This window comes from Pinus tabuliformis, chromosome 1_1, assembly GCF_031772625.1.
Source record: "Pinus tabuliformis cultivar Carrire ecotype Pingquan chromosome 1_1, CPIR1, whole genome shotgun sequence".
In the NCBI taxonomy this organism is placed as follows: Eukaryota; Viridiplantae; Streptophyta; class Pinopsida; order Pinales; family Pinaceae; genus Pinus; species Pinus tabuliformis.
The window spans coordinates 412,422,063-412,439,363 of record NC_142297.1 but is presented as its reverse complement, the minus strand read 5'-3'; the positions used below and the strand labels follow the sequence as shown (position 1 = coordinate 412,439,363).

Here is a 17,301-nt window from a genome sequence, read left to right as displayed (position 1 = left end):
TGTTCATGTTAAAACAGATCCAAGAAAGAGAAAATTGAATAGCTAAACTTTTATGATCCACCGATTAGACAATTCTCCACCAGTCAAACATTGATAGATTAACAGAACCCATGTAGCAGGCATCTGATTAATGACTAATTCTCAATGACGTTGACATGGCAAATATAACACTCAATTGCAACAAAGAATATTCACATCAAGGAAAACACTTAACATTAACACTGCGACTGTATTTAATAACATTGCATAAACAAAGATCTTAGAGAACTACTGTACATGGACCCAGATTCAGAACAAAAAGAACCAGAAACAGTTAAAAATTGATGATGAATTATAACATAAAAATGACAATTATCTTATCAATATTACACATAATATATTGATCTGGGAGTCCTGCTCATGGTTGCAGGGGAGTGCCCCCCCTCTCGAACCCGCTTCCGAAGCACGCTCTCGGGAGCGACCCTGGGAGCGCACTCCCCAGCGCTCCCCAAAAATATTTCGCTCCCTTGCTTTTTTTGCAAATTTTTTTATGCAACACATTCCAAATGCAATTTTTTTCAAATAAACAAGATTTTTTTAGTGGGGCAGCCTAATGATCAAGCTCATCCTTTTACTTAAATTTTTGACATTACCATGGAATGACTCAGGATGTTTGAGAGTGGTTCCGGCCTCATTGGATTTCATATGGAGAAAGTAGAATTTTAGATCTCACTCAAAATCCAGCAGACATATCTGTTTTTCAGAATTTCTGGATTGGGGTGATTGCAATGTTTCCATTGGATTTTGTCATGTACTAGGATATGGAACTCGTCAAGAGCACCAATCCCTCTATGTACCTTATGTTAGTGACATTGGTTGTCAAATCCTCTATCATGACCCTACTAAAAATGTACAATCACTCAAACAAAATCTTGACTTGACAATGGACATGCTACATTTTTTCTATTTGCCTCATTGGATTTCATATGGAGAAAATAGAATTTTAGATCTCACTCAAAATCCAGCAGACATATCTGTTTTTCAGAATTTCTGGATTGGGGTGATTGCAATGTTTCCATTGGATTTTGTCATGTACTAGGATATGGAACTCGTCAAGAGCACCAATCGCTCTATGTACCTTATGTTAGTGACATTGGTTGTCGAAATCCTCTATCATGACCCTACTAAAAATGTACCAATCACTCAAACAAAATCTTGACTTGACATGCTACATTTTTTCTATCTTATGTTAATGCTTAGAGGGTGATATTAATGACAAAGATCCCAAGATAGGCAATGATTTTGATAATATGTAGGAATTTGTTGTAGCATGATTTTTTTGGATGATAGAGCCCATCTAGAGTCTGTTTGTTGATGTATTTTCGATTCATAGATGGATTGCACTCTATGCTATTTTGGTTATGTGCACCCTTACATGCTATATAAATCAAAACTTGTAACTTGTGGACCTGCGGTTGACAAAAATTGTAGCTACTAGATGATTTATGCTATATGGTTTAATCCATGTTTTTATGTTTTTTATAACTAATTCATCATTCTACATGCTTTCTCAGAAATTAGACATTTCTCGTGGCAGCAAGAGGCCCAAGCATTAGCAATAGATAATAGATTTACTTGTCTTTTCTAGTTTCTAGTAGTTTTTATAACTGTTGACTCTTTCATATTTATTATGATATTTTTTGTAAACAATATATGACAATTTAAGTTTGAAGTTTGAAGTTGGCAATTATAACTCATTGGTAATGAATTATGAATATGATGCTTCGTGAAAGTTGAAACATTTCATTTCATGTTAGATATTCTTTGTTATCGTTTGGTTACTTGGTAATGGTAATGGTTACAAGTACAAGTTACAACTTTAGTGATCAATGATGATAAATGTTATATATCGAATTTTGAAAGCTTGAAACTTTAAGATTGATGAATCATGAGACTCGATATGTTGTATGTTACTAACTTGTGGACGTGGTTGATGAGGATTATAACTTCTAGATGATTGATGTTATATGGTTCAATCCATGTTTTTATGTTTTTTATATCTAATTCATCATTCTACATGCTTTTGTTGACATATATGCATCAAAATATATAAAAATATATATTATATAAAATTCGCTCCCGATTCGCTCCCAAACTGGGAGCTTTTGAAAATGTCGCTCCCCACTCCCGCTCCCAAGTAACCTTGGGATTCCTGCTAAGGACCCCTACAAATAGTCCCTCCCATTTCCATGATAATACCAATTAAAAATACTTTTTTTAATGTTGTGCTTGGCAGTTAACCAAGAATCACACCTAATCCATTAATTCTTGATTAGAAAATCCATCTTTTATTATTGGATGACTTACTCTAAAGAACTCACTTTTAAACTATGGCTTGCCTGATGTCTGATCAAAGAAACTGAAGGAACAATGTATTCTTAATCTTTGACCATGAAGCTTATGACTAGCAATGGGGTATAAGGAGTTTCACACATTGACCGAGGTTCCATTCCCACAAGCTCCATCCAGCATCATAACATAGCTATAAGGGCATTTGGATGTAGGGGTCAAACTTACGGCACTAATAGATAAGAACCTGCATGCACATACTATGGACCCAAGTCCACCCCAATGTTCTCCTTAAGACCAAGATTTACTTGGCACCTTTAACATAGCCATGGAGGTACCTTAAGGCAAGGGTCAAACTTATGACACTGAGAGGTGATGAACCACATGACCATATTATGGACTTGTTATCACTTCATATGACATAAGTTCCCAACTTGATTTTTGTCGCAGTGGATTAATTTGCAGCATGGTTTATCATTGGATGCTGATGTTCACATATGTTCATAGTTGGATCAGTGTCATACAACTTCAGACCGGTCACCACTTAGGACAGCAGATAGCATAACATTGAAACAACAGTCAATACTGTTTGAGAGCTTTTCTCATGTGTAAGTCATAGGTTGGCCTAGTTTGGATCCTTCATGCAGTTCCAACAATAAAATAGTGCTGAAAGGTTCATCTCATACTCGATTTCCAAGGGTTAATTTGTGCCTCTTAATATGGTTTGTCAGAAGTCAATGGTTCAAGTCTTTCCCGGGAAGAGACATTGGCAACTCTGTGATCACTTGTGTTTCAAAATCAACTGTATCATGAGAACTTATAGCTCTGCAAACATTTAATTTGGAAAACTCAGGGTTACAGAGACAACATTGATAGCATGACTGTAGCAGGTAATTTCAGTGCAAGATACTGATGGAACATTGGCATGTGCTGCTTCACTTGTTATAAGAACTCCCCTTGATACAGAAGCACATCCATATATCTCCAGATTGCTAGTATACAATTCATATATCTCCAGATTAGCAGGTAATTTCAGTGCAAGATACTTCTGGAACATTGCCATATGCTGCTTCAACTGTTATAAGAACTTCTCTTGATACAGAAGTACATCCATTTATCTCCATATTGCTGGCCTACAATTCATATATCAAGTCTGGACGTAGTGTTAGTTTTTGTAGCATTGGACGTGTTCTAGTCTCGAAACTTTGTGGAGAGGCTAAAACACAGGAGGTCTCCAAAATCCAAAAAATGTTTTTAAAAATTCCACTTAGAAGTGTCTCAATTAGATTATTAGCCTATTTTTAAATATTTCCTAAGTCTAGACTTAGGAAAAGGGGTTAATTAATCAGTATTAATTGAAAAAGATGTGAATCATCTAGAAACTCACATAGATCGATCCAGAAATGATCTCAACCATTGATTAAGTTTTAAACGTGGTCGTTGGATTTCCCACTGGAGATTATAAGAAGAGGTCAATGGGCAGAAGGAGAACACATTAGTGCAGATACTCTTTGATCTAGACAATTCAATTTTCCAGTGCAACTGATTTGGCAGGACAAATCGAGTTAGAGATCGAGTAGCAAGTGGCAGAGGAGTGAGGCAGTTTTCCGATGGAGGTTTCTAGTGCCGGAAGAGTCAGTTTGAGGGAGTGCGAATTTTCCCTCGAAGAGACTGTGCAAGGGCTGTGTAGGCAGCACGTAGAGGCGGTTCGATCTAGCCAGAGGGTTCAATTCAGGTGTAGAAGGCTGGGAATCAGTCCAGAAGGTCTAGCGAATCATCTCCAGAGGCAAAGACAATGCCAGCAGCAGCAATCAACAGTTTTCGGAGGCAGAGCAGAAGGGTCTGCGCAGAGGCTGACGCAGGGGCTAAGAGGACAGCCTATAGAGCCAGTGTTTGGAGCTGATTTCAGTCATGGGGTGAGGAAAATTCCTCACAAGAATTTTGCCAGTGATTCTCTCAAATTGGATTGCCAGTTTTCCATCCAAATTATTGTACTCAAATTTAATGATGTATAATAATAATAAAACCCTCATTTGTTGCACTGGTTTTCCGACATTGGGTTTTTTTGGGGAAAATTGTCCAAAAATAATAGTGTGAAAATTTTGTGCGCTAGCATTTCTCAATTTCCAGCACGCGGCATTTTTATGGTGAAAATTGCAGTTGTGATTTTATTCATTGTTTGTTGTAGCAAATAAACTGCATAATTAAATTTACCGTTAGGAGAAAATTTTCCAGTGGCTGCAATAGTTGAAATTTTCACATGGTATCAGAGCTAATTTGATCAGATAGGAAGCTCGGAAGTGGAAGGGAGAAATCGTTCAAATTCAAAGGGAGTATGGCAGCACGATTTCCAGATTTGTGTTGAAGTTGGCCAGGGAATTCGAACCTGTTGGGCAGAGGGTTCGATTCTTTTGGTACAGGTGGCTGGGAAAATTCAGAGCCCAGTAGCAGTTCCAGTAGGCAGTAGCGAAGCCGGGAAGCAATTTCGATGAAGCAAATCATTGTTTTTGCTTAGTAGATTTTCTTATCTGGGCACAGAGGGTTTTGCAGAAGTTTGAGCAAAATCAGTGTCAAGTGGAAGAGAAATAGCACACATGAACACTTAGTAAATTCTCCAGTATGACCATGGACACATTTGATATTCAGGGGGCTTCATATTTGTCTTCCAGGTTGGAGGACGAATTTGCTTGCCTAACAGGCTCAGCTAATGTAGCGTCAGCTCACATGACAGGGGTTAGAGAATATTTCTCTAGCTACAAGGAGTAGATGGACTTCCAGATTACGATGGGAAACAAGTCGAAGTGTACTCCAATGGGAAGAGGTAGCATTGATTTTCAGAGGGAGTCAGGAGCAAGTATTAATGCTACAGAGGTATTGCATGTGCCAGGATTGGGTATGAACCTGATTTCAGAGGATAAGGGTTATGATATCCACTTCGTAAGGAAGAAGGTTTTTGTCAAACACTCGAGCTGGAAGAGGGTGAGACAGATTGGAGTTCAAAGCAACAGGTTGTACAAGTTGCAGCTCAACTCTCCAATGGCACTAAAAGGCAGTGACCGTAGCGGTGGGAAGGAACTAAATGAGCTATCGCATAAGAGAATGGATATTTACACCATGGAGCACTCAAGATGCTCACGGAGACAGTAACAGGGGTTCCAGAACTTGGCACAAAACACAATGATTTGTGCAAAGTGTGTGTGCTTGGGAAATATGCTAAGGCAGCATTCCCAAGAAGTGACAACAAAGCAAATGATGTGTTAGGACTTATAGTATTATACACTCAGGTATTTGTGACTCAATGTCCACTAGAGCTCTCAGTGGGGCCGAATACTTTGAAACCTTAATTGATGACCATTCCAGAAGAACCTAGATCTACTTCTTGAAGACCAAAGATGAGATCTTCAATCGTTTCAGGGAGTTTAAGGCTCTCGTGGAGAATGCAATAGGGAAGAAGATCAAGGTGCTTTGCTCAAATAATGGTGGAGAGTATATTGGTAGACTTCACAGATTTTTGTGCAAAGGAAGGCATCAGAAGAGAGTGGACAACTCCATACAATCCACAGCAGAATGGGTTAGAGAGGAAAAACAAAACTATAGTTGGGGCTACAAAAGCAATGTTATATGACCAAGATTTGCCTAGGTTTCTATGGGTAGAGGCATGTAACAGGGGTTTCAGAACTTGGCACGAAACACGACGGGCAACATTCCCAAGAAGTGACAACAACACATAATTTGCTTTGTTGTCACTTCTTGGGAATGTGTGCAAAGGGTGTGTGCTTGGGAAATATACTGAGGCAACATTCCCAAGAAGTGACAACAAAGCAAATTACGTGTTAGGACTTATACACTCAGGCATTTGTGACTCAATGTCCACTAGAGCTCTCAGTGGGGCCGAATACTTTGAAACCTTTATTGATGACCATTCCAGAGGAACCTGGATCTACTTCTTGAAGACCAAAGATGAGATCTTCAATCGTTTCAGGGAGTTTAAGGCTCTCGTGGAGAATGCAACAAGGAAGAAGATCAAGGTGCTTCGCTCAAATAATGGTGGAGAGTATATTGATAAAGACTTCACAGATTTTTGTGCAAAGGAAGGCATCAGAAGAGAGTGGACAACTCCATACAATCCACAGCAGAATGGGTTAGAGAGGAAAAACAAAACTATAGTTGGGGCTACAAAAGCAATGTTATATGACCAAGATTTGCCCAAGTTTCTATGGGTAGAGGCATGTAACACAACAGTGTATATTCAAAACAGGACTCCTCATAAAGCATTGGGGAAGAAAACGCCAGAAGGAGTCTTCACATGGAAGAAGCCAGAAGTTAGTCACTTCGGGATCTTCATTGCTTATTGCCATGTGCCAGATGAGAAGCGCACCAATTTGGGCCAAACTGCAGAGAAGGGGTTCCTCATTGGGTATAGCGAAACCTCAAAGGCATACAGGATTTACATTACTAGCAATAGGAAGATTGTAGTGAGAAGGGACGTAAAGTTCATGGAAGATTGAGCTTTCAAGAGATCTCGTGAAATGCTTGTAGGTGATCAGAATCAGCCAGCTGAAGCGCCATTGGTCCACAACAGGCGCAACCACAAGGGCAGCCAATGGGACCACCAGTGGCACAGTCACAAGGATCCAATATAGTGACCAGTACTAGCACTTCCTTAGGTGCAGGGGATATAGTGAGGTCACAGGAGACAGAGCAGCAGAAGCAAGATGAGGAGGATTTGGTTGAACCTCCCACCACTAGTGGTCGAATTAGCAGAGAAGTTCGTCAGACATTGAGAGATGCAGAGGAGTTCAATGGAGCTCCTAGAACAAACAAGAGAGAGCGCAGAGAGCCTGACAGGTGCCAAGCATTAGTGGTTCAGGCTGCAGAACCTTCCAGCTTTTAGGAAGCCACACAACATCAGTGTGGATAGATGCCAGGTAGAAGAGTACAACTCTATCATGACAAATGATGTTTTGGGAGGTGGTGTTGAGGCTTGAGGACAGGTCAGTTGTAGGTTCTCGATGGATCTACAAGATCAATTACGCAGCAGACGACAACGTGGAGAAGTACAAGGATAGATTCGTGGCAAAGGGGTATGCACAGAAAGAAATGATAGATTATGAGGAGACCTTCGCCCCAGTTGCCAAAAACACTTTTATTTGGTCAGTTATATCCCTAATAGCTCAAATGGAGTTGAAGATTCACCAAATGGACGTCAAGCCAACATTCTTGAACGGGGTGATAGGGGAGGTGTAAATAGAACATTCAAAGGGCCTTGAGACTCATGAGAGGTGCACACATGTGTGTAGGCTGGCCGCTAAAGAAAGCTCTATACAAGCTCACGCAGGCTCCTAGTGCATGGTATGGTCAGATTGACAGCTACTTGCAGCAGATGGGATTCATCAAGAGTGACGCAGATCCCAAACTTTACTAATTAATGGTAGAGGATGAGCCATTCATCCTAGTTTTATATGTGGATGATCTCTTCTTAACAGGATCATCAGGGCTTATAGAAGACTGCAATAGCAACCTGGCAGCGGAGTTCGATATGAAGGACTTGGGGTTGATGCACTATTTTCTAAGACCGGAAGTGTGGCAGAAGTACGGGGAGATCTTCCTTGGTCAAGGGAGATATGTTTTAGATATTATGAAGAGGTTCAGAATGCTAGATTGTAGACCCATGTCTACGCCCATGATCACCAACTAGAAGAAAATAGATGTGTCAGATGACAAGGATGTTGAGCCCACCTTGTATAGATAGCTCATCAATTCTCTCATGTATCTGGTCAACATTAGGCCAGATATTTGGTTCACAATCAGTACTCTCACTCAGTTTATGGTGGAACCAATGATAGTACATTGGACAGCAGTGAGGCACATTTTGAGGTATGTGCGCAACGAAATAGAGTATGGGTTGAAATATACCATAGGGGATGACGTCAGACTATGTGGGTTCACAGAAGCAGACTGGGCAGGCAGTTCAGTAGACAAGAAAAGTATCTTTGGATACTACTTTAGCGTTGGATCAAAGATAGTTTCTTGGTGCAACAAGAAGTAGAAGTCAGTAGCACTGAGCTCTGTATAAGCAAAGTATATGGCAGCCAGCACAACTACGTGCGAAGCTATATGGCTTTGAAAGCTATTGGTGAGCTTGTTCAGGCAGAGGATGGAGGTGACCAATGTCTATTGTGATAATCAAAGTTGCATCAAGCTCTCTGAGAATCCAATGTTTCATGACAGGTCGAAACACATAGATATTCGGTGTCATTTCATCAAATATTGTGTGCAGCGTGGAACAGTCCAACTAGAGTATGTTCCCACAGATGAGTAGGTTGCAAATATGCTTACGAAAGCTTTAAGGAGAGCTAAGTTCTTCTATTTCAGAGAACATATGGGTATATTGGAGAACCCGTTTCAGCAGCAGGGACAAAATATTTCGGATGTTTCTCAGTTGCAGTAGAAGCAGCAACAGTGGGAGGGAGTTGCAGTGAATATGTAGAGTTGGCATCAATATAGCAGTGTCAGCAGCAGCACAGATGCAACATCAGAGTTGTGCAGTAGTTGGTGGGTAGTGGCAAGTGGTCACAGTGGCCAAAGACAAGGTGTTGGAGTAGTTCAGCACTAGAACACCTTCCTCGCTAAGAGAGAGTGTTAGTTTTTGTAGCATCGAAGGTACTCTAGTCTCGAAACTTTGTGGAGAGGCTAAAACACATGAGTTCTCCAAAACCCAGAAATTGTTTATGAAAATTCCACCTAGAAGTGTCCCAATTATATTATTAGCTTATTTTTAAATATTTCCTAAGTCTAAACTTAGGGAAATGGGTTAATTAATCAATATTAATTGAGAAAGGTGTGAATCATCTAGAAACTCAAACGAATCGATCCAGAAATGATCTCAACCATCGATTAAGTTTTAATCATGGTCGTTGGAGTCCCAATTGGAGATTATAAGAAGAGGTCGATGGGTAGATGGAGAACACACTAGTGTAGATACTCAATGATCTAGACAGTTCAATTTTCCAGTGCAGGTGATTCGGTAGGAGAGATCGAGTAGCAGTGGCAAAGGAGTGAGGCAGTATTCCGATGGAGGTTTCCAGTGCTAGAAGAGTCAGTTTGAGGGAGAGCGAATTTTCCCACGAAGAGACTGTGCAAGGGCTATGTAGGCAGCACGCAAAGGCAGTTTGATCTAGTCAGAGGAGGGTTTGATTCAGGTGCAGAAGGTCGGGAATCAGTCCAGAAGGTCTAGCGAATCATCTCCAAAGGCAAAGACAACAACAACAACAACAATCAGCAGTTTCCGGAGGCAAAGCAGAAGGTCCTATGCAAGGCTTGCATAGAGGCTGACGCATGGGCTGAGAGGATGACTTGTAGAGCCAGTTTCCAGAGCTAATTTCAGTCATGGAGTGAGGAAAATTCATCACAAGAATTTTGCTAGTGATTCTCTCAGATTGGATTGCCAGTTTGGCATCCAAATTATTCTACTCAAATTTACTGAAGTATAATAATAATAAAACCCTCATCTGCTGCACTAGTTTTCCCACATTGGGTTTTTCCGGGGACAATTATCCAAAAATAACAGTGTCAAAATTTTGTGCGCACACTAGAATTTCTCAGTTTCCAGCGTTTTATCTTCCGCAACGTTTTTATGGTGAAAATTGTAGTTGTGATTTTATTCATTGTTTGTCGTAGCAAATAAACTGCATAATTAGATTTATTGTTGGGAGAATAATTTCCAGTTGTTGCAATAGTTTAAATTTTCACATGTAGGGGTTTTTGGTTGCATCGTGACCATAGTATGGACATGGTTGGCTGTAGTTTTTCTATGATACAGCTCATGGGCCTATATTTGATAATTGTCTCTAAGTTGATCCCATTGTACGCTTAGAATGGCATGCAATCCTATGAGGTCTTCTCATAACTCCTAGACTAGATCATATGAAACCCATTGGGGGTTTATCTTCATGGTATCATTGAGTCACAATAGAAGGACCTTTCTACTGAAATTTCAAAGAGCTTTGTGTTGGCTAGATGGCTTTTTTTATCAATATTCATTTGATTCCATACAAAGACTTTCAATATCTTCAGTGTTTGTTGTACACATTAATCATAGCTAGGTTGGGGGCAATCAACTCATGCACTTCATCATATTTCATTTAGAGATGCCACATTAGCATTTGATAAAAGGGGCAATGTATCTATGAAGCCAAGGCAAAATCTAGCTTATATGGATCAATTTCAGTGGCAAATTACGGCATCAAAATTAGGGACGATAATCAAGTGCCATGAGATTAGAGATTCAAAATCTATGGTAGATTTTTGTCTTTTCAGTGGTTTGTTGGACTCATTTACATTATCAAACAACAGGTTCTTATGTATGACTCAGGAGTGTAGGTATGCTAGAGATAAATAATGCCTCTCATTTTAAATATTAGTTGAAATTGTTGACTGCATATTCAAAAGATTCATTAACGAGGCAAGAAGGACGATCCCTTAACTAGGGTATTTTATGGCCATAATTGGATAGACATCTTTAGAGGATATTCAATCTAATAAAAGCAAATGGAATCTGTAGAATTTTTTGACAAGGTCAAAGGGAATTAAATAGGGGTCGCCCTGTACCACTCATTTATAAGGCCGACTTATTCCAAGTCCTAAGTTAGGGTCAACCCATCTTCATTTGAAGAATGAAAAGTATTTATACACTTGTTTAAGGTGCATTTTCATGCTTATTTGTGACTTCTTCAACACAATAGTGCACCACAATAGTGATTTGCTTTTGTTTTGTCTCATATACTAGGATATATTGAGGGATCATTCTACTACAATTCATTAATATGTCAAGAAATAAATTAAAATAGATTTCCCATAGCAAATTTTTGGAGGCTTTAACTTATGGTAGCAAGACAACACTTCACCACATATTCTAAATTTGTGGTTTTAACCCTATACAATTGATCGTTGCAAACAGATTCTTCATAAAACAGAAAAGATGCAATGGCGCACACACATTAACACAGAGTTTACTTTGGAAACCCAAACTGAGAAATCTAGAAATAGTTTTCAATATTTTCATCTTTACAATATTACAATACAATATATATATCCTACGGCATCCAAAAGTTGCCAATGCCATTCTCCTTGGGCTAGAATACAATCTTAGTTCCTTAACCGTAATTACAAAATCATGGGATAAACAACTTTGTGTTACAAAAATGCTAAAAGTGAAAGTCGTGCCAAAAAACACCAAAAAAGGACGCAAAAACCGCCCAATAAAAATTTGGGGGCATTACACTCAGCGCACGGTACAACGCTTGGAGGTAATTGTGCAAAGAATATAAGATAAACCCAACATTCTCCCATTGTTTCTCTACACCAAAAGAACTTCTTGGTGCTCATAGATTTTGTTAATAAATTTGTAACATTTTTTAAAGTGTCCACCTTTACCAGTAGCACCGTTTTGTCTTTAATCATATCTCTCACAAAGTGATATTAAACATCAATATGCTTTGTTTTGTATAATGACAAATTGGGTCATCTGCTAGGAATTTTGCACTCTGACTATTGCAATCCATCCTTACAGCTTGTTGTACCAACCCAATAACTTAACACAATCTTTGTAACCATACTACTTCCTTACTTGCATGAGTGGTAGCCATGTAATCAACTTTTGTAATTGAAAGTGTCGTAACCAATTGTCTCTTGCTCATCCAATTGATTGCTCCTCCAAATAGGTTAAACACATACCCACTTGTATATCTTTTGCGATCTAAGATCTCTAGCCCAATCTACATCAACAAATCCATATATGTCCAATACTCTATCCAGTCCTGGTCTTCCTTGATAGCACAATCTAAAACCAATAGTGCCACACTATTGAATTTCAAAATACCAGCCAAATTTATTTTCTCACGACAATTTATTTTATTGCCAACAATTTATTTATGTAGCCAAATAAATATTGAATTACTAAAAAGTAAAATCATTGGTATTTTTAACTTCTAGAAATTAATATATGTAGCGAAATTTAAATCAGAGAGATCAATCACACATTGCAAAAAATAATTCACCTACAACAATTTTTTGTCATTTATTAATCTAGAAAATCTAGGTTTTCAACCCATAGAGAAACAAGGAAAAATACAATAACTAGAACTTGTAACTCATCCCCCACAGGATGAATTCGACCCAAGGAATTTAGCCACCTGGAAATTGGCCTAGCGAAATTCAACCTAATAAATCAGCTAGCAAATTGACCTGCACCCTCCCTGCAAGCTATCACTGCGCCCTCAGGAAAACTCGGCCCCCCAGCAATTTAGCTTTCTCCAAATCAAATCAACCTTCCTCCTGCAACTCAACCGTGCAATCTCCTCAACTCGACCTCTTGGATTCGCCTTCAATTCACCCATACTTCTCCTCCTTTGCACTCCAGTCTACTAAGCCACTTGCAGTAGAGAAAATTCCTCTCTCTGTGATGACTTGCTTTCTTGAGTTCTTGTTGTCGACTCACTTGTGTTTTCACCTTTTTTCAAGGCCTCCTTTATAATCATTATTAAGTCTAAATCCCTAACCCTAATCTCCCTTCTATAACGTCTTGGCGATCAATGGTTGAGATTATTTCTAAGTCACTTAAATAATTAAATTATTTATCCTTAGAAAATGGCCTAATAGTCCACAATAATTAATTGACTTTAATTATTGTACCTTTCATAAGATAGACTTAGGAAAGAAGGCATAAATCACTTACTCCACCAAGCAAGTACCTACTACCTAGAGAGGCAATAAATCATCTCCCACATGCTGAGACACCAAGCCTATGCAGAAGACCTTCCAAAGCTACTACTAGCTTCAACACACACAAATACCTGAAAACTCTCTTTAACATTGTTCGATGCTCCTTCCCTGGTTTTGACATATATCTGCTCAATACTCCCTCTGCCTGTGCAATGCTTGATCTAGTACAAACCATTGCATATATCAAACTCCCAACCACACTAACCTATGGAACATGGGACATGTCCTCCTCCTTTTCCTTTGTCTTAGGACAACAAGTTGCTGATAACTTTACACCTACAAGAATAGGGGCCTTTATCCCTATGCATGTGCAATGTTCAGTCTAGTACACACCATTGCATATATCAAACTTCCAACCACACTAACCTATGGAACATAGGACATGTCCTCCTCCTTTTCCTGTGTCTTAGGACACTGTGTTGCTGATAACTTTACACCTACTGGAATAGGGACCTTTACTAGTTTGCACTACTGCATATTAAACCTCAACAACATTGTCTCGACATACTTCCTTTGATTTAACTAAAGTTTTATGTTTTCGTGATCTCTTTTAATTTCCATTCCCAAAATGAAATTGCAACACCAAGATCCTCCATATCAAATTTAGAGGGCAGTTGAGTTTTCACTTCCTAGATGATTTCATTGTAATTTCCAATCAACAACATATCATCCACAAGCAAGTCCAAATAAATAAGATGATCACCAACTAATTTGAAATACACAGTGATATGCTTTGCTCCTTGTGAAGCTAACTTCCAATATATAAGTATCAATTTTTTGATACTACATCTTTGGTGATTGCTTTAACCCATATAAGGACTTTTTCAGCCTAAATACAAGCTCTTTCCTTCTCTTCATTAATAAGTCTTTTGGCTACTTCATGTAGATTTCTTCTTCCACATCCCCATGTTGGAATGTTGTCTTCACATCCATAATTTCTACTTCAAAAACAAAAGCAACAACAACAAATAACATAAATCTAATAGAAATTAACTTGGCATTAAGAGAAAAGATCTCACCAAAGTCAATTCCCTCTACTAGAGACCAACCTTTTACTACTAACCAAGTTTTGTATTTCTCCACTTTGCCTTCTACATTCAACCTCATATTAAACATCCATTTGCTACCAATGATATTTATTCTAGTTGACAACCCCACTAGATCCCAAGCCTAATTCTTGTCCAAGGCTACCATTTCTTCAACCATGGCCTTCTTCCATAGTTTGCCATCTTCTCAATCTAATGCCTCCTAACAATTCTATGATCATCATTAGTCATAAACAACACAAAATTTGAACAAAAATCAGGGGAAGTATACCTCTCTAGCTACCTTCTTTCCCAAAACTGATCTCCTCAATACCGAAATATGTGGTTCTTCTTTTGATTCTTGTTCTTTTGTAGAGTCTAATTCATCATCCTTTAGTTAAAACTCTATCTTCTTTGATTCTTTCTCCCTTGGTACGTCTTCTTATTTGACAACATCTTTGATTCTCTAAATATCAATTTCGATTATACACAACTTTCTTAGTTTATGGGTTTGAAAACATATGATTTTTTTGAACCATCCTTATATCCAATAAAGATACATTTTTAATCTTTGTTATCTAGCTTACTACTATTCTCCTTTGGAATATGTACATAAGCATCGCAGCCAAATACCTTATGATGTTTAAGAGAGAGTTTCTTAACAATCCATACCTTATGTGTATTCTTGTTATCCAACGTTAATGAAGATGATCTATTTACCAGGTAACACACAACGTACACTGCCTCTGCCCAAAAATTGTCCTAACCCAACACCACTTAGCATGCCCCTTACTTTTTCCTCCAGCATCCTATTCATCCTTTCTGCAACTCCATTCTATTGAGATGTGTATGGAGTAGTCTTCTACCTTGCTATATTACACTTATTACATAATTCTTTGAATTCATTCTTGTAGAATTCCCCATCATTATCTGTCATTCTTGTAGAATTCTCCATCATTATCTGTCAACAACACCTTCCTCTATCTAATTTTCCACAAGAGCCTTAAACTCTTTGAATTTGTCAAAGACTTCATATTTCTTCTCGAGGAAATAAATCCATGCATTCCTCAATAAGTCATCCATGAATGAGACAGTACACAAATTTACTAGGGATGGAACCAACACCAAAGGAGAATCTTACACCAATTGTAATATTCCCTCTATCCTCATGACACCAAAGGAGAATCTTACACCAATTGTAATATTTCGTCTATCCTCATGACACCAAAGGAGAATCTTACCTGATTTTGCTTCCCATATAAACAATGTTCACAAAAACCAAAATTTAGAGAGCAATTGGTCATACCTTCTACCATACCATTACCATGTATCACTCAAAGGCCCTTCTCTTCAATATGTCCCAATCTTGCATATTAGAACATAATTTTTCCTCTCTTCAACTTCAGTCTTACGAACAACAAAACTATTGCACCCATCACTAACAATGTTTCTCAACAACTTACACAATGTTCCAATCTAAAGTTCTATTAGTGATATCATTGCTCGTCGAACCATCCTGCAGGTATCCTTTTCAAACATCGTTTTTACACCTACATTGCTCATCTTGCTTTTAGAAATCAATTTTTTTACCAATCTTGAGATGTGCATAAAACCAGGGAGTGTTCTAATCCTTCCACCCATGGACTTTCACTTCACTTTTCCTTGTTCAATGATTTTGTATGTTGAGTCATCTCCTAGGAAAACATCAACACCATCATATCTTCCATACCCACAAAACCCCTTGTGAGGAGTCATGTTAAATGATGTGTCTGAGTCAACCAACCATGCCTCGTGATCTACATGTGTACTTGAAAAAGCTAAGTAAACTTCCCCTCTTTCGTCTTAGGAGCTTTCTACTTATGTAGAAGGAGCATCATTAGATCCCTTCCCTTTCTCAAAATTTTAAGATCTATAGTCTTTCTTGTAATGCCCTTTTTTTCCACATTTCCAACATACTTTTACAAATTTTCCCAGAGATTAGATCTTCCTTTGGATTTAGATCTCCCACTTGAGGACTTATTTTATTTCTATTACGGGAGCATCTTCTTACAGACAAGGCATCTATGTTCTAACTCTATCTTTTCCATCTCATATTTGATAATAAGAATGAGACTATTTCATCGAAACTTAAAGCAGTTGCATTACTACCTATGCCAACAACTAAACTGTCCCACAAGTTTGGTAAAGAAAACAACTAATACTCTTATCTTCATTTAAATCTTAACATCAACAGATGATAGCTAACTTACCACAATATTGATGGGGTTCAAATGCCCTGTCATTAAGTCTCCATCTTCCATCCTCAGGCTAGAGAACTTTTTCCGTAGGAACAATTTGTTCACCAAGAACTTAGACTGGTACAAAGCCCCTAACTTGTTCCACAAAACCTTTGTTGTAGCTTCTCTTAGAATATTCAGTAATATTGAATCTTAGAAACACAATCCTATTGTGCTCTTTTCCTTTCGATCTAACTTGGTCCAATCTCCTATCAACATCCTTGTTGGTGCAATACTCAAATCCATAGTGATCCATTGGATTTCTTGATCTCTATCTTTGAATTGTTCACCATATCCTTTCACCACAAGAATCGATTCCCTAAATCTCCCACTGTAACAAGGTCTACCATAGGCCCGAACCAAACCGCTTAGCCACAAAAACATCCCCTTGAAGTCAGAACTACTCTGATACCAAATGTCAAGGTTAACAATGTATAGCTAATTGTTGCAAACAAATTCTTAATAAAATAGGAAACATGCAATGGCACATACACATTAACACAAAATTTTCCCTAAAAACCTAAACAAGAAAAACCTAAAAAAAACAATCAGTATATTTATAATATTACAATACAATATGTATATTCCATGGTATCCAAAAGTCGACAATCCATTTTCCCTGGATTAGAATACATTTGTAGTCCCTGTTGCCACACAATCTAGCAGGGGCCCTAGAAGGGGAACCTAAGAGACACCTACTAGACCAAATGACAACAAATGGACAAAGACCCACTATCACCTTAGTCAACGTCCCCTACTCTTTACGAATTTTCACCGATGGGAGTAGTCCGGGCAGATAAGAATCATTCTAAAAGGAAGGGTCAATGATCTATTTTAAGTGATTCCACTAAGCCCATTCAAGGAGATACTCAATTAAGGCTTAGTAATAG

The 17,301-nt window shown here is 38.4% G+C and overlaps 1 protein-coding gene across 2 annotated transcripts in view; it reads right to left on the bottom strand.

The window, feature by feature from the left end:
* The window catches only part of LOC149213440 (uncharacterized), a 42,157-nt gene that overhangs the window by 3,692 nt on the left and 21,164 nt on the right, over positions 1-17,301 (bottom strand). The gene's annotated exons all lie outside the window — the stretch shown is intronic.